The sequence below is a fragment of the Lagopus muta genome, chromosome 2 (genome assembly GCF_023343835.1).
Source record: "Lagopus muta isolate bLagMut1 chromosome 2, bLagMut1 primary, whole genome shotgun sequence".
NCBI classification, from domain to species: domain Eukaryota; kingdom Metazoa; phylum Chordata; class Aves; order Galliformes; family Phasianidae; genus Lagopus; species Lagopus muta.
In genome coordinates, this window is record NC_064434.1 from 75,392,407 (window position 1) to 75,403,940 (window position 11,534).

Genomic DNA, 11,534 nt, shown 5'->3' on the forward strand with positions numbered 1-11,534 from the left:
TCCTCTTTCCTCAAAGCACCACTAAAGCAAGCATCAGCTATCGGTATTTACATACAGCCGCGTTGTCAGGTATGGACACACACCTCGACATTCAAAATGAAAGGGGTGGATCTGGGAAGTGCCCTCAGTGCGCCACAGAGGACCCGGGCCCTGGGGCAGCTGGGATACCTGCTGTCCAGCAGCACAGAAGCTGGTGCTGCGTTGCTGCTCTTCTGTTGCTTGCCACAAACAACGACAGATTTCCTATTGGTAAAGGGCATTTGTGTGGCTGATAACCCTGGCTCATCCTGGAAGTTTCAAAGAGCTTCCCTGGAGATAGGTGTCTTATGATGATAGAAAGTTTGCTTCAATATGTAAGTATATATACTTGGTGTACATTGCCTGAGAAAACATCTGGCACACAAATCATCTAAAAAAGAAAAAAATGATAATTAAAAAAAAAAAAAAAACCTGCTCAGTGCTTATGATAAGGGGAAATGGTTTCAAGTTGAGGGAGGGAAGATTTAGGTTGGATGTCGGGGAAGTTATTTACTATGAGAGTGGTGAGGTGCTGGAACAGGCTGCCCAGAGAGGTTATGGCCCATCCCTGGAGATGTTCCAGGTCAGAGTGGATGGGGCCCTGGGCAGCCTGGTCTAGTATTAAATGGGGAGGTTGGTGGCCCTGCATGTGGCAGGGGTGTTGGAGATTCATAGTCCTTGAGGTCCCTTCCAACCCGGGCCATTCTGTGATATGTACATTTATTAGAGAGTATAACACTTACCCTACCACATTAGTCCCAGAAATCAGTGTCACTGCTCTGTTTGGAAATTGTGAGCCTAGCCTTACCTGTATTTCTGTACACATGGTTAAATATGTTATAGAAATAAACGCTGCTGTGCAGCAAAATACAGTTTGTATTTTCTCTTTTCTTAAAGCACATAGCCATTTCATTGCTTAGTATCATGCTCCAGGACATCAGAATGACTTCTTGCAAAGAGCCAATTGCCATAAGGTTGGCAGTGGTCACTCTGCATTAATATCCAAACGGGGACGTAGCTGTCCCAGACATAACATGGCTGTGCTGTATGTATTGTGAATACTGTGAGCTTGCCAGCTCTGTACAAATTACATCATTTTCAGATTAATTACTGTATGGCATGAATTTAACAAACATACTTACAAACATGCTAACAAAGAAAACACTGCAGTTCACAAGTTAAGGGCAATCAGAGTACATGTAAGGACAGGAGAGAGCTGGAGCTCAGAACTTATGTGCTCCAAATGCAGCATCATGAGTCAAACTGGATAAACCCTGTTTTTGTCATCCATACTGGCACCACCAATGAGGCTTATAGACTTCTATTTCATCGCTGGTCAACATGATTTCAACAGAAACCAAATGGGAAAGTTGCATGCCATCTCTGGAAGTTCTGTCCTGAGGCAAAAAAAGGCTGTTCCTCATGCTTCACCTAACGTGCTTCTGTTAGTGTTGTCACCACCAGAGTGATGGGATCTAAGGGTATGGGCATACAAATCCTGCAAATAAGTAGTAAGCGGGAGAAGAACAGACTGCCTGCAGAGCACTGCTTCTCTGCCTCTGTGCACTGCATCACCTTTCATTTCCTTCTTTTTTCCTCATGTCAGCTAATAAGCTTGCATCCATGTAAAAGTCTTTGTTAAAAACAATTTACCCTGTAGAGCAGTGATTTTTCAGAAAAAAGGGGAGGAAGAAAAAAAAAACAGCAGATAAGATGGCCATCTCTGACTTTCAAGGCAGCTCTCTGTTGCCTTGAAAAGCACACTGATATCAGACAAAAGGGCAACGAAATCTGCTGTGAATGAAGTTGTGCTTAAAAGATATCCTATACATTTAATTGTAGTGGCTCTAACATGTCGTCTGCAGAAGTCATGGCTTAAGCTTTTTGTGTATTTGTAGTTCTTAAAGAGCCAATACATGTGCTAGTGAGCATAAGTTCCTTCACTGTGAGGGGAGAACACGTTCACCTTCTCTTGAGCTGTGACAGTTTTCTGTGTTGCCTCAGGGCTCTAACCACTTCTACCCAAATCCTAGCCAGCTCCATGACAATTAGATTCCTCACGGCCAAGGAGAGTTCGTTATAAAGCTGCAGCATTTAGATAAGATGCTGGGAAAAGTCTGCACAGAGGGTGTTGCAATCCATGGGATGCTGGGAGAAAACCAAGTTACACATGTCCAGTTGAATCCTAAAGTGCCCTTTTCTCCTTTCTATCGCATTCACTTATAAATAACTTGATTGCCTGGAAGCACGAGTTGGAGTCACTGATCCTTACAGGTCCATTCCAACTCAGGACATTCTATGACTCATTGAATCTCTCTCTTTATGCTCTGACTCCCAGTGGACTTCTTATTGGTGCTTCTGTCTCTGAAGCGACCTTAGAGGGCCCTATCCCACTGCTTTTTGTAAACTTTCATCAGTTTCTACTCCTTCTCCCTGGATATTTGTGTTGTTTGTGTAAAACAAACAAGCAAACAACACCTTAAATCTCATTCATTTATTTCTCGTATATAAAACGTTGTAAAGGAAACCCTACAGACTAGGTTTTGCCTTCACAATCCCCATTTTGCCTTACGCTCCACCAGCTCCATGAGGCTGGCCTTCAGCATCAGCTGCCAAGCACCTGAGCTGGCCCATGGCTTCACACCATGTTGGGAAGTTGTCTGCCCACAGAAGTTTCTGCTTTCCAGAGGGTCCCAGTGCTTACCAAAGATATCCAGATATGAACTCCAGTTATTATTATTTTAGACCTGCCGGGTATAGGCTATCTGTGAATATGCAACAAAACCATACAGCAATAAAGGAATTATTATTCTGTCCACCTATGTTTTGCCAAACAGCACTGTAATTATGCTGAGCACATTAGAGAGAGACTTTAGATAAAGGACTGTGTAAATATCAGTTGATAGCATTTATTTTACAGCGTGTTATTATTGCTTTATAATTTATCCTCCAAAGATCTGGAAACGTGTTTCCCTTCCCTTTCTTTCCTGTACTCCCACACACTGCTGCTTTGCAAACACAGAGGAAGGCACATGCCCTGCCCTGATGCCCTTACCCGACTTTGAAACGAGATATGACAGTAAGTATGACAAACAGCAGGAGGGAAGGATGGGAAGAGGGCAGCAAGACTACGCACTTGCACAGTTTAGCTATATGCTTAATATGATGTATAGGCCTTCAGCTGAACTTGGAAATTTTTCCTCGGTGAGAAAATAGTTACCATGGTGTACGGATTTATCTGAGGGAGGTCAATCTACTACAGAAGCAAGCTGAAGAAAAATAAAATGCCAGCCTTTCTGCCCGAGCTTTTTTTCCTCCCTCTCTTTCCTATTCTATTTTAATTTCATCAGCACAGATAAATGTCTTTGAATAAAATTCTTCAATTACCAGTGTACAGCAATTTCTAAAGCAGAGCCCTGTCTGTGTCCTGATCTCACTTAGCTGAAGTCAATGAGAAAATGCCAGTTGATGCTGGTTGGAAGGATCAAGTCTGTAGTGCATGAGCAAAATCAAGGACTATAAAGATCAGTGAGGAGAGGGACAGAATTTTAAACAGATCTCTTCACTTCAGAGGTCTGTGAGTTTTCTCCATGTGATCCTGGGAGGGTCATGGCTGCCCACAGTTCGAAAGAAGTAAGGAGAAAGCTACCCGCTAAGGGAGGAAAGGAAGCCACCTACTGCCCAGCTGAGTCCAAATCTTCTCCTCTTTAGAACTTTCTCTGGCAGCTACTTGGGTTGTTAGCGGTAAAGCATCCCTTATCTTTTGAGTGTGTTACTTTGAGCACCTTTGTTTGCCCCTGGACACCATGCAGGCTTCTCCATGCGATTCTCTGAATTTCTTCCCTGATACATCCACCACCTGGCTTGAAGATGAGGAAGTCCTCCATGTTTTTGGTCTGTAAGAGAGTGGCTGAAGCACAAGGAGATTCTGTTAGTGTCGACAATAAAAGTACTCCTCTTGTTCTGAGCAAACTGTTGGCTACACTCATTGCCAGATGCTGCCTTGCTGCATTCCCCATCAGAGCACCTGCATTTTCCAGAAACTAAACTATGATATGAAATTAAAGAATTAGTACAGAAGCTTAGAAGACAAAGACAGATTGGGGTTGCAATAACAAGGACTTTCTCAGATCTGATAAATGTGTTCTTGTTAATAATGAAATATAACGATATACTAAAATATTAATGGTGCATTCATTAATAGTCTTCAAAACTGAAGGACAGACTGCCTCGAACACTTCAGTTGCCTTATAGTAGTTGGCTCGTTTAACTGTATGTATATCTGCTTTGTACAATGGAGAGCTAAGAAAAAGATAGGGATGAATCTGGCTCTTTATAAATACCTTTTGTATACAGGAGTTTCAAATGAAGTAAGGGAATGTCTACTGTAAGATTTTCTGCCAAAATCGTTAGCAATCTGTTTAGTAAAACTTCATGATAGCAGAAGTCTGATCAATTATTGACCTCTTCTTAACTTTATTTACCATGAAATGAATAAAAAAGAAAAAGAATGTTAGCTAAGAATGGCAAGTTGTAGCTAAGTGCAAGAAACAAAAGTATTCATCCATCTTCTCATAATGCCAAGATTTGAACAGGGTGCTCCTGAGCAGATGGTTTAACAGACTAAAGCATTAGTTTGCTGATCCTCCATGCTTGCTAATTAATTCTTCAGTTTACTAGGTTTTAAGATGATTGTTAAAAACAAAGCTTCTCCTAAAATAAACTTTAGGTATATGTTACAAAGTGGTAGTTAATATCATAATGGATGTAACAAAAAAATTGTGCATTTTCCAGAAAAGACCTTAATTATCTTAAGTCCTAAGTATTTCCTGAACAATTCTGCCTCTGAAACTGTCTTCTTTTAAGAATTTGCTTTTGTTTTCCAAGCTAATTAATCCTCTGCCTTCTTGTAGACATCGTTGAATCTACATTCTGTCCTTGACTTCTGTGATAATGACATATACATTAACATGCAGAGGATCTAATCTTTTATAACAAAGTTCTCTCCTCCCCCTGAATTGTTTTAAGACCATTAACACACAAAATGTAAAAAGTCAATGGTGTCTGTATTGTTTCTAAAGCCACTGTAATTCTAGCCAGCTATGATTTCTTGTAGTAATTAATTTCAGGTTAACGATACTAAAAGTGAATTCCCATTCTATACATTAAGATACAGAACTGTAGGATATTTTGCTGTTTATTAGATTATTACAGAAGGCAAATCATTCATTTAATTCAGGTTTCATTTTTATAGCAGTTTTATAAACTGGACTCCAATTTGAAGACAGCAGAACTCTACCTAGAGGAAATTACTGAATGTATACTACAGAGATAAAAAGAAAATCAAACAAAAATAGGTGATGCAATATTATTTTGCAAAGTACTAAGCAGGAAGAAAGCAAAGCAGGAAGAAAGCAAAGTAGTAGGAAAACAAGATTTTCACTTACAAAAGCTAAGTCATAAACTTTGAAGGCATGTCTCTTGTTGCTTGCAAAGGAGTGGTCCACTTTCAGCTAGGGGACTCAGAATTTGTGTCCTGTTGACTCACGAGGGCCTAAAAGAAACTCATTTCCATTGGTCCTGCTTTTCCAGAGAAATTTTGCAGTTGATTTTCTTGTTGTGTTTTGTTATGACTGTGTTTGTGTGTGCAGTGTGATATCTTTCTTTGCGGCTCAGATTTACCGGTTAGAATTCAGAGTTGTATGTTATCTCTGTAACTGTTCATGCTGTCAGAAATATTACTGATTGTTTGTTATGTTAAAAACTCTTAGCAATTCCCCTTTCAGAACGACTGATAAGACTTCTCATTGCTATTGTACAGAATTCATGACTTCTCTCGTTCTATAATCTATCCATCTTGTAAACCAAGAAAAAGCTATTATTATAGATGATTCAAGGGTGAACTTCCTAGTAAGCTGTCAGCGTGTTGTCTTCATAGTATTAGTCTTCAGGAATTTTGAAACGGTTTTAATATATCCTTAACAGGCAATCTACTGTGTGGCCACTAAGGAAATAACCTATGTATTTACATGACATCTGATTGAAATGAAAGTGGCACAATAAGTGGTTCAAACTGAATTAATACTAGTAAATTAAAAGCTTTATTTTCAGTAATTTTAGCTAGATGGTTAGCTTGTATTAAAACAGTCCCAGAATTCTATGTCCAACCAGTGCTCATCTTTTAAATGCTCAGAGAATTGAAAGTAATTTAAAAACAAATGCTCTGATGTTGAAATTTTACTTTACAGTGAAAGATTATAGTCTGATCTCTTCCACAAAGGAAGAATTAAGACTGCAGTGTGATTCCATGGTAGGTAGAACGTGTTTTCTGTGTAAGAAGTTATGGTAATTTGACTATTCTATGGAGTAATCTGTAATTCAACATGAAATGCAAAGGTCCTTTTTATGGGTCTACAAGAGGATCTGAATTTAAAAAAGTAAATAAAACTGAAAACAGAAAAACTCAGAAATAAATTACAGTGTTATCAGTGAGGATTAATAAATCTTGAAACAGAATTAAATTGTAATGATTTAAGCAGCACGTGCTAGATTCTGTTACATTAGATTCCAGTTGAGTACACTAGTCTAGCTAATCTGACATTGTCTAGATTAAGAAGTTAGGAACTTGCTGAGGCTTGTGATTAGCTTGACAGTCAAGATTTGCTAATCACAGTATTCTTTCTCAATCCTAGAACCTGAGCTTATGAAAACTCCTTTTCTTTCCTTTCCCTTCTGACTTCCTCACTGTGTCCACCTTGCACATGGTAGCCCAGCTGGTAGCCATGCATAGAATCACAGAATGGCCCTGGTTGGAAGAGACTTCAAGGATCACAAGTCTCCAACACACCCTGCCACAGGCAGGGTCCTCAACATCCACATTTAATACTAGAGCAGGCTGCCCAGACCAGGCACTGAAAACACTACTAGGGTCAGGGCAGATAGATACACACATAGGTAGCCACTGAGTTCATATTTAAGAATTTGCCAGATAGAAATGAGAGCCTTCTCACTCAGTGACAAATTCTTTTGAAAATTTTAGGAACTGACCATCTTTGAGGCTTTCACCTCTGTTTTAAGTATAGCTGGAAGAATATAAATAAAACATTATTGGAAAAGAAAGGACAGACAGGTAAATGGGCGTAAAAACAGACGTTTTGAGAATTTTAACAGTCACCTGGCAGTTAAGTTGCCCTTTTGAAACTGTTTAAATATACTAAATGCCATTTTACTTACAAATCAAATCCAGCCTTCTCTGAGTTGAACAAGATAGCTTGCTTTACTGCACACAGTAATGCTAAGATGGTTTCTGGAAAAAAAATAAAGAAACACAACATTATAGAAGAGCATTATATTTAGAACTCCGTGAATATTTAAGGAGTCAAAATTTGATTGCCAACCTTGATCCACAAATCTAAAATGCACATATGGTTGAAATTTTTCTATTACATAGCATGTATTTCTGGAAGCCTCATCACTTTTGTCCCTTTTTGATCTGAAAAACATTTTTGGCACAGCCTTAAGATGAAATTTCGAATGAACGTAAAGCATTTATCTCCGTTTGCTAGCCAACAGGGCCAGCTATCAGTAGGCGGTCTGGCTGCGCTATTTCCTTATGGATTAGTATTACAGGATTGTAATTATAGTAAATCTTTTTACTTCGTAACAACAACAAAAGATATTGTGAGTTGAGAAAGTTGCTTTGTACCATATTTTTGTTACAGTTGTATATTTGACAGTGATTTTTTAATCATAGTTAATTATAAATGATTCATCAGAATGTTTAAAGCCCCACAGAAATGTTTAAATAACTCATGGCTCTTATTGCACTGTAGTGCTTTAAAATATTACACTCACCTTAAAACTAAGGAGTAAATTCAATTAACACTACTGTTGTTCTTACCTTCCTGAAGTAACTTGTAAGATGATTACTTCAAATCATCTACAAAACATAGCACTAACAGTACTCATCTGGAATGTAGTTTCATAGGATTTCTATCTTTTATATTGTTCTCAAGCTATTCCTTTCTGTCTTTCCTTTGTGCAAGCCAGTTTCATGCAAAAGGTCTGCCACTGTCAACAGCTTTTTATTTCCTGCTTTCCAGTTGTGAACAAAGGTAACAAAGCCTTCCAAAGGTACTAAAGGCCAAGTTTTAATCCTCTGCACAGTGAAAGATCTGATTTTTTTTTTTTTCCTTCAACCGTCCTAGTCAGTGATACCATTGGTAGGTTTGTTTGCTTTACAAGAGTTGTAGCTTAGAATTACTATAATAACTCTAGAGCCTGGATATAGGGTAATCGTGGGTAATCAATAGGTCAATCACAGGAATAAGATGAAAATGAATTTCAGGTCTTCACTCTTAATTAAACTTCACAAGTGCACAGTTAGAAGGCTAAGTTATGATACTGCTTAGAAAACAGAAACCTTCAGGAAGTCAAGGTTGTTAAAAGGGTTCTGCTCTGAATCACATTCTATGCAAACCTGCCTGTCTCCATTAACTGTCAGTGGTCTTAGCAGATTTGCCTTCTAATTCAAAAATGCAATTTAGATGTCTAAAGTTACACAAGGTGATTATTTCCCTTGCTTCTACTTGTCAATTCCACAGCATTTCCTTCATTTTTTAAGGAAAAATGTGATAGTAGAGAATGCTGCTACGAAAAGGAAAATGGTTTAGCACTGTGCTAGTTGCCATCTGGATTTGGGATTATACTGCACAAAAGTAAATGTTCTTTTTTTCCCTACAGTGCAAAAGAAAAAGGTTTATTGTGAGAGAAGAGACCAATCTAGTCAATAAACTACTGTCCACCTGGGTTAAAGGAAGACTCTGTATTCCCAATTCGTTTAAGTATTTCCCAGTGTGTGAGAGATGCTCCCAAATTATTTAAGAAATGCGTACTCCATGAAAATTAAGATCTTGTAGCAACTGAATGGAAAAACATTAGAAACTGGTAATATCAGTAAGCTTATAAAAGTTCAAGGTGAAAGGCAGATTTTTCATAAAATTTGAATTTTAATTTGTGGAAACAGTAAAATTTATATGACAATATGTTCAGCTCAGACAGCTAATTATTTAAGTCAACATCATAGCCTTTTTTTTCCTTTTGGAGAAGGTAAGCAAGCATTTCTTTGTCTTGTTACAGATTTTCACAGAGAAATGTAATGCTTTTGGGACTTCCGTGTCGCTGCCAAATTCAACTGGATTTGGCTAATAGATTCAAAAACTATTAGAAAGAACTGGAAAATGAACATGATAATGAGATATCTTGATAACCTTAGGGAATCAGGCTAAAACCTATGAAATGTTTATGCTTTCAAGTTTAAAGAACAGTGGTGCAGCAGAGTTCTTCAGAGTGCCTCTTTACAGGTGTAAACGCCATGGTCTTTTCTGTATCTGGCTTCTCAACAAGTAAATGAACTATTTATGTAAGGTTCGGCAGCTTCAGCACACAGGACCACATGAAACATCTGGTAAAACATCTTTAATTTCCTAGGAGTGGATCAGCACAAACTTCACAAGTAACATTCAGTATCTTTTTATAAAGTAAAACAGATTTCCACCAGAAGATAAACAACAAAGTATATTATAACCTTAGGAGATTCATCCAGGAAAGCACAAAGAGTAGATGTAGCTCTTGCTGCTGGCCCTATAAAAATGCAGGTACAAGCACCTGAGCTTTGTCTTAATACTCTCAAATAACACTGACTTACATATTTACCTTGCAACTCAGGAAACTGAAATGCACCACCACCTAAGTATAATCTGTGAGAGGTAATTCTCAACAGTCAAACACCAAGTCCAACTCTTAGCTTAAGTCCATTATCTGCAACGGAAGATTCATTTGGAACTCATATGAATGAATCTGCAATCGGACATCAACACTCCTCTATGGCAGTCTTGCAAAAATTTTACTCCATATCTTCTTTTCATCATTAAGTATCTAATTAAGTTGATGATCTTATTTCTCTTTAAACAACCGTATAATAACTCAAAAGTTGTCCCTGGCTGAAAGGGAATAATTATTTGGTGGATGCCATCTCTTGTCCATTTACTGTTATGCTCCTGAAGATACAGAGAGGGATAATTTGCTGTACTTCGATCACTCTTTTGAAGCTGTAGGTATTTTTGAACCCCTATCCATGTACAAAACTACTTTTCATTTTTCAAGTTCAGTAGTCCTTCATAAAGGCCATCAACTGCAGAAGGTGATATCACAAGTATTTGTAAGGATTGCACTTTTTTTTTTTGGAACTGCTAAAAATCAGCAGGACTTATCTTAAAGTTCAGTTCCAAGGTCACTTGTTTAGGTTACATGTGCTTGCAAGAAGTCTTCAGTGCAGTCTTAGTATTTTAGTCTTAACTCTGTATTTAAGAACTCATTCCATGAATGTATCACATAAGTTTCTCCTGCTATATTTGAAAATCTAATGATTCTTGTTTTCAGTGTTTCCAATTATAATGAATGCTTTTTTAATTGCACTTTGGCCTGAGTGTTCTTACTCTTATAATGAACTCTTGCATCTTCCACTACAGAAATGTCTTTCCACTTTGTTAACTGCTCTTCTTGATGAAGTACCTAGAGAATTTCTTGTTGATTAAATTCATTCTTCCTTTATATAGTCTCTTAGATCAGAGATCCAAAACAGTAATTAAAGAAAAAAAAAACTCCTGAAGGAATATTTTTATACTTTTTTTCCTACCTGTACAATTCCTTTTGGTGATAGCTATCATTAATTCACGATTATAATTTATGTTCTTCTTTTTACACTATGATTCTGGTAAAATAGTCTTCATATTACTTTGTAATTTAAAGTATCTTCTGACATTTTAATGTTGACAGAACACATTGTCTTTGGTAGTCCTGATTCTTGTTATTTCAAGAATTATTATTTGTCTGTTCCAGAGTTATTATTTGTCTGTTTGTATATGATCTTAATAAAATTCAAAAAACATGGCAAGTATATAGTCAATGAATATAAAGATGCTATAATTATGAAATAAATGAGAGTTTAGCAAAGACTCATATTATAATCACAAAAAAGAGAATAGGTAGACTGCTTACCTACATCCTGGGCTCACTGCAAAACTCCAGAGGAAGGATCTCCAGAAAGAGACCCTTTCCCACTTGCAGTCAGCTCTTAAATGGGTCTAGGAGAGGTGCAGCCAGGCTCCACCCCTTCCAGCAGCACAGGTGAATTGCCTTCACCTGTGCTCCTCTGGCTGACTCATGGCTCGCCTCAGGTGATCAATCAGAGGTTCAGGCCATGATTCAGCAGTTCCCACACAGCAAGTAATGAAGAAGAAATTCTAAATAAATTACCTCTTGGGGATTATGGTAGGGAGACTTTACTAATAAGTTCTCCCTGAAATGTGTGGAAGTGGAGTAGTACAAATTTAATTTATACTGTGTTATTCTTTTTAATTAGGGTAATAGATAAGAAAAATTGAATTAAAATTAGGTTTAAAAAAAAAAAAAAAAAAAAAAAGCTATCTAATTATCTGTAAAAAAGACAATAATGG

The 11,534-nt window shown here is 37.6% G+C and overlaps 1 long non-coding RNA gene across 1 annotated transcript; it reads right to left on the minus strand.

Moving 5' to 3' along the window:
• Window positions 1-954: 954 nt before the first annotated feature.
• LOC125689948 (uncharacterized) lies at window positions 955-11,136 on the minus strand. Its single transcript, XR_007375459.1, has 4 exons — window positions 11,077-11,136; window positions 7,252-7,324; window positions 5,466-5,572; window positions 955-3,928 (listed from the first exon to the last, which is right to left on the minus strand). It is a non-coding gene; the product is annotated as an uncharacterized LOC125689948 (long non-coding RNA).
• Between the last annotated feature and the right edge of the window lie 398 nt (window positions 11,137-11,534).